Source organism: Myotis myotis, unplaced genomic scaffold, assembly GCF_014108235.1.
Source record: "Myotis myotis isolate mMyoMyo1 unplaced genomic scaffold, mMyoMyo1.p scaffold_m19_p_1, whole genome shotgun sequence".
NCBI classification, from domain to species: domain Eukaryota; kingdom Metazoa; phylum Chordata; class Mammalia; order Chiroptera; family Vespertilionidae; genus Myotis; species Myotis myotis.
The window spans coordinates 94,205,645-94,212,158 of NW_023416313.1; the positions used below are offsets into that span (position 1 = coordinate 94,205,645).

General features: G+C 44.9%; 1 pseudogene; it reads left to right on the forward strand.

Moving 5' to 3' along the window:
* Window positions 1-5,357: 5,357 nt before the first annotated feature.
* LOC118662348 lies at window positions 5,358-5,472 on the forward strand (annotated as a pseudogene).
* The last annotated feature ends 1,042 nt before the right edge of the window (window positions 5,473-6,514 follow it).

Below are 6,514 nucleotides of genomic sequence, written 5' to 3' on the forward strand. Positions count from 1 at the left end.
TTTATATGGTTTTGGCAGGCACATATATGCCAGCAGAGAGAGAAATCCCCCTGGCGAGAGAAAATAAAACCTTAACATAACTGTAATGGCCTGAGTTGTGTTTTACATGCTATGCTTGCTCAAGATTTATGTTAAAATCAACCCTGCAGAAGAGGTTTATAAAAACCTCTTTCAAGCTACCAAAATTTAAATAGGTAATCAGCCTGGTACAAACTGGCATCTTCCAGCAGTCAAAGGCCTTGCAGACCTGGTCTAATTTCAACAAATAATTTTTCATTTACTTTACAAATATCTGAGTCCTCTTATCCATCTCTTTCCTCCTCATTCCTCTCCTCTCCCCATGGGAATTGATACCAATTAATCTAAAGTCATTGAAATTAATATTTTAATTTGGAGAACACATTTGGAAATGCTCTGTCTTCATCCTAAGGCTCCTCCCCTCAGACATTGCTGCCAGGCCTGAATGTTTTTGATAATCACTCCTGCATCACTAATTGCTGATGGTTTCTTCCTGAGTTAGCTAGATGTCACTTCTCCATGCACACCTGCTCCCCAGAGCAGCTCACCACTGCCAAGGCAGTTCTGCCTCAGGGGGAGGGTTAGGTCTCTTAAATGCAGCTTTTTCTGCTCCTACCTCCACTATCCAGGACTTATTGCACTCTGGAAAGAGGAAATACCTTTGCATCTGCATAACTAAGCAATGTTTTTATCTCCCTTACTTGGCTAATTGATTTACCTGGGAACTTGCATTTTTCAATCACTGAAGAAAAATTACTTTCCACATATGAAGCTCCTTCGTGTGGTTTAGAATACACTTAACTAGAATGAGAACTATATCTCTAATAATAAGCTGGTCTAACAACAAATCAGGAATTTTTTCCTTCTTTTTAATATATTCATCATGGAGAGGCTGCCTGCTTCCAAGAAGGAGCTGAGTCAGTGGAACAAGATGGAAGCTTATGAGTTTTCATGCTGACACGGTACTTCAGCTGCCCAGTAAGTGAAAAAGGGCTACAAGATATGGAGGGAAAATGCAAAGGGCAGAATTCAGTAACCATCTGTAAGAAGGAAGGATGTTAGCCAGCTGTTTTCCATTCTGAGTGAGAACAGAGAGAAAGAAGCTGAGGTGGTGATTTGAAGAGAGAAGACGGGCTTATCAGGAAACATGGGTCCAGTCCCTGGCTGGTTTGGCTCAGTGGATGGAGCGTCGGCCTGAGGACTGGGGGGTCCCGGGTTCGATTCTGGTCAAGGGCATGTACCTTGGTTGTGGGCACATCCTGAGTGGAAGGTGTGTAGGAGGCAGCTGATCGATATTTCTCTCTCATCGATGTTTCTAACTATCTCTCTCCCTTTCTCTCTGTAAAAAGGTCAATAAAAAATATTTTTTTTTTTAAAAAAAAAGGAAACATGGGTCCAGGTCTGAGGCTGTACCACCTCCTTTGGGAGCCTCACCAGGGACTAACCAGTCCCCATCAGAAGGACTAGATGAGGTGGCTCCAGACCCAGGGTTCTGTGCAGGGACTCTGAATGCCTTGTGGGCTGGTACCCTCTTGAATTTATTTGAATTTATAGTGCCTTATATTTGCTCTAATAGCATATAAACAAAAAGGTGATGGTGATGACCATCAAAATAAGAGAACCACCAGGTTCTCCTGGCTGACAGGTCTGCGTTCCTCACCCACACCAGCTGGATGCTGTTTCCAACCGTCTGAAAAGCAATAAAGCCCACGTTGCCTAAGGGGGATCTTCACAGAATATTCTGTGTATGGGACCCTTTAGTGAGGATTTCCCAGTATAAGAGGTGAAGATGGTTATTTCCTGAAAATAAGGTAGGTTCCAAGAGGAAGCCTGTGACCTTTGAGAAGAGATTAAAAATGGAGTGGGGCAGAGGGCACCATTTAAGTTCCCAGTTGGAATGACCCCTGCCCCAGTCCCTGTGCCTAGTCACCAGTGTCTCGCCCCACTTCCAACAAGCAGAACTTTGTACAGGGCCTCCCATTGAGGGCCTGGTGACCTGCTACAGAGAATAGTCTTGGGTGGTCATACACATACTTTTACAAGGTGCCTATTGAAAGTCACATTTCCAGCTATCTAGGACCTCCTAAGTGTACAGTAAATTCTAAATTACTTTGCCAATGTTAATTTTTCTTATCTGATGGGTAAGTAGTATGGTTAAATAAAACTACTGTAGACATGTTCCACAATAGCTTTGCTTTCTTTGGTAATGGGGCTGGAAAGATAGAGAGCCATCCCATTGGAAGACCATGTATCATCAGAAACAGACTTAGGGTATCAGCAAACATCCTGGGAAAACAGACTTGGGGAATGGAGACCAGGTCGGCTGCTAAAGATGTGAAAGATTTCGGGGGGTGCGGGGGGGGGGGGGACAGTATCTAGGAGCCCAGAAAGCTGGTGCTGGTTAGCACAAACATTGAAGATGGCTTCTGGGCTGGCCCAGGCTCCCTGCCCTTTGCCTCAAATGGTTATCAGAATCTTTTCCTAAAATACTAACCTCATCATGTTACTTCCCTGTTAAAAATAAATACACGAGTCTGCCCCCACCTTTCCTCCAGCCCCTTGTTTGTAACAAAGAATTCAATCCCCTCCACTAAGCATTCTAGAGCTTCGCCCAATTGGCATGCACCCCTCTGATAACTGCTGCAGTTCTCACCAGGGACCCTCTGCTCTAACCAGGGCCAGACTAGACCCACCTTTCAGTTTTGTGAGCAGAAACTCTGTGACCAGGAATGCCTTTCCCCTAGCTCTCTATCTGTCCAGTTATATTTGCTCCCCCACGGCTCTGCCTGAGTGTCCCACTCACATTTCCCCTTCCCTGGAGCCATTCTGCCCATGGGACCCTCAGAACCCAGCCAAAGTGCCTGCACATGCTGACTGTTTAATAAACACTTTTAAATGAGGGAATGGCTTTGATGGGCAGAGAAAGTAAAGTCAGAACTAATGCCCACTCCATGTTGCATCTCCTAGTCTGGGGCTGGATGCCTCACTGGCTTCCTTGCAAATGAAAGCAAGACACCCTGGGAGGAAGATGTATACAAATGCATTCTTTAAAGGATGTCTTCTGAGTCATGTTTTGATGAAGGGTGTGTCCTGTCAATTAGAAACATATTAAAGTCTAAAGATTATATTGTTCATTCTTTCACTCAACAAATAATCTTTACTTGTGGAGAGCGGCTACAGTGTTTGGACAGGTTCAGGCCTCAGACTGATTTGTGGCAGAACCACATACAAGTCCCAGCTTGGAGGGCAAAGCCCTCCCAGCACAGTTATAACCAGAAGGCTATGGTTTTAAGCTTGACCTTATAGTGTGACCCTGCAGTCCTAGGTAGCTAAGAGATGTGGGCTGCAAGGGGTGCAGCAAGTGCTGCCTTAATAAGGCTTGATAGAGTTCAGAGAATGGCAACAACAGGAAAGAAGCAGATTTGAAATTTGCAAGAACATTGTAAACATCTTGCCTTTGTTTTGCTTTGTGTGATCTGACTATAAAAGAAAGCTTCAGCTTATAGGCAGAGTCACTGTTTCCTCATCCAGGCCCAGTGATCCACCTGGTCCCAACTGTATTCTCTTGTCTGTCTTCTTTAATCCTTCACCGCCCCTCCTCAAATTCACCCCTGGCTGTGCTGGACGCAGTTCATTTACTCTGTGGTAAACACTGGGTAAACTTCCCAGTCTTCACTCTTGCACTGAACTTTGAGTTGAAAGAGGGCCAGGGGAAAAAACACAACAAACACAGAATGGGTGGATGTGCATAGGATACTGTGAGTGTTAGAGCTAGGACCCCTGTTCAACCTTAAGAAGGGCAGAGAGCTCCCATAGGAAAGCTGATCACTTGAGGGAGCAGCGTGAGAGAGAAACTGTAGTCAGCTAAATTGTATGACTGGAGCAGGAGGGGGCCACTGGAGGGTGGGCTTAAAAAGTTTGGGTAACCCATTAGAATAACTAAAATTAAAAGACGGACGATACCAGATGTTGGTGAGGATGTGGAACAACTGGAATCCTCAAATGCTAGTAAAAGGAACAGAAAATAGTACAGCCATTGTAGAACACAGCTTGAAGGATTGTTATAAAGCTGAACACACACTTAACATGCAATGAAGCAACCCTGCTCCTAGGAATCTACCTGAGATATATGCATACACACATTCACACAAAGACATGTACACAGATGTTCCTAGCAGCTGTACTCAGTATAGGGAAACACTGGAAATAACCCAAATGCCCATCAACTGGTGAATGGATAAACTAATTGTGATATGTCCACCCAATGGAATACTAGTCAACTGTTAAAAAGAAAAAACTTCTGATACACATAACATTATGGATAAATATAAAAAGCATTATGATAAGTAAAAAGAAGCCAGATATAAAATACTACATTCTCTATGGTTCCTTTTATATAAAACTAGAGGCCCGGTGGGGTCCGTCGGCATGGCCTGTGGGGATTGGGCCGAAACTGGCAGTCCAACGCTGCCTGCCACTCCTGCCTGCCACTCCTGCCTGCCACTCCTGCCTGCCACTCCAGCTCATCCCAGCCCTGCTGCATCTGCCACTCCTGCCTCTCCACTGTGGTCTCTGTTTGGCACCCGACTGTCAGCTGAGCAGCGTTCCCACTGTGGGAGCACACTGACCACCAGGGGGCAGCTCCTGTGTTGAGTGTCTGGCCCCTGGTGGCCAGTGCACCTCATAGCTACCAGCCGGTCAGCCAGTTGCTTAGGCTTTTATATATATAGAATCCTTTTTAAGGGCAAAACTAGAGTGACATGAAGCAGATAGATCGTTTCTAGGGACAGAGATATGGGAAGGGGGCTTAATCAAAGAGACATGAGGAAATGTCCTATATCCTAATTGTAGTGGTGGTGGCTCCATGGAAAAACACACTTGTTAAGTTCATTGAAATGTATGTGTAACATCAGTGAATTTTATTGTATGTAAGTGATACCTCCATGAAGCTGAAAGAAAAGGAGAGGAGAGAGAGAGAGAGAGAGAGAGAGAGAGAGAGAGAGAGAGAGAAGGGAAGGGGAGAGGGGAGGGGAGGGGAGGGGAGGGGAGGAGAAGAGAGAAGAGAAGAGAAGAGAAGAGAAGAGAAGGGAAGGGAAGGGAAGGGAAGGGAAGGGAAGGGAAGGGAAGGGAAGGGAAGGGAAGAGAAGAGAAGAGAAGAGAAGGGAAGAGAAGGAAGGGTGTGTGTCATGCTAAAAGGATGAACTTTGTCTGGAAGGCTCAGGAAGTCAATGGGAATCAGCCTAAGCAGAGAAGTGACAGATGGGATTTGTGCTTAGGAAGATGCTTTGACAACAACAGGGAGGATGGCTCACAACCAGGACTATGTCCAGCCCTAGACCTAGCTGTCTGAAGGAGACAAATTTGGCAGTCCCCTTGATTAGGAAGAAAGTACTCCCCATGGCTTCTAAGCTCACACACACCACATAAGCCATGGCTCCCACCTTGTGCTTTTTAAATGAGGTCTAAATGTTAACAGTGATTATTTCTAGGTGGTAAGTCACAGATAATGTGCTTTCTCAATAACGTCTTATGTTTTCCAAATTATAAAAAACCTGCTTTACTTTTATAATCAGAAAACTTCTCTATCTTTTAAGCAAAAGTATTATTTATAAAAATTAAGCTAGCATCTAACTTCAAAAGAACTTTGGGAAATAGGACTAGCCCCTGCACTCGGCATCTAGAGAACATGGCTCTGGAACATCACTCCTGAGTCGTCTATGATGGCACCACTCAGCAGCACCTACCACGCTGGTGGCAGCCTTGTACCCATCAGGCAACTTCCCCATGTGTTGTTTGAGCCTGCTGGTCCTCAGCTAACATGCTGGTCCTTTATATACTGGAGGTTTGACAACTATAGTCGCATGGGGAATGGGTAGTGAGAATAAAATCAGAGATAGAGCAAAGATCCAAAAAACAGAAAACCATCTCGGCAAACTGAGTGTCAGGACAAACCAAAATTGAGTTTGGGGTGTGCAAGACTCAGAGGTAGTGACTGAGGGCTGAGTCAACACTGGACAACTCACCCCACTGAAGTACAAAGAACATAAGGGTTATTGCAGAACTGAGGGTCAAAGCCAGCTTAGCACTCAGGGCAATGGAAGACCTCACATACAGGAAAACCTTGATTTGGGCAAATCCTGTCTCAAGTGTGAAATCTTTTATACTCTTCGTGCTGTTGGAAGAAAATGAAACATTTGCTACAGAATACCTGACATATGAGGCAAGTCCTGATACCAAACTAGTCATTAGATGGATTCATTCATTCAACTTACTGCCATAGACTGAATGTTTGTGCCCCTCTCCCCCAAATGCATATGTCCAAATCTAATGCCCACTATGATGGTATTAGGAGGTGGGGGGTCCTTTGGGTGGTGATTAGATTATAAGGGTGGAGCCCACATGAATGGGATTAGTGCCCTCATAAAAGGGATCTCAGAGAGATCCGTTGGTACTTCCACCATGAGGACTCAGCAAGAAGATGGCCATCTATGAATAG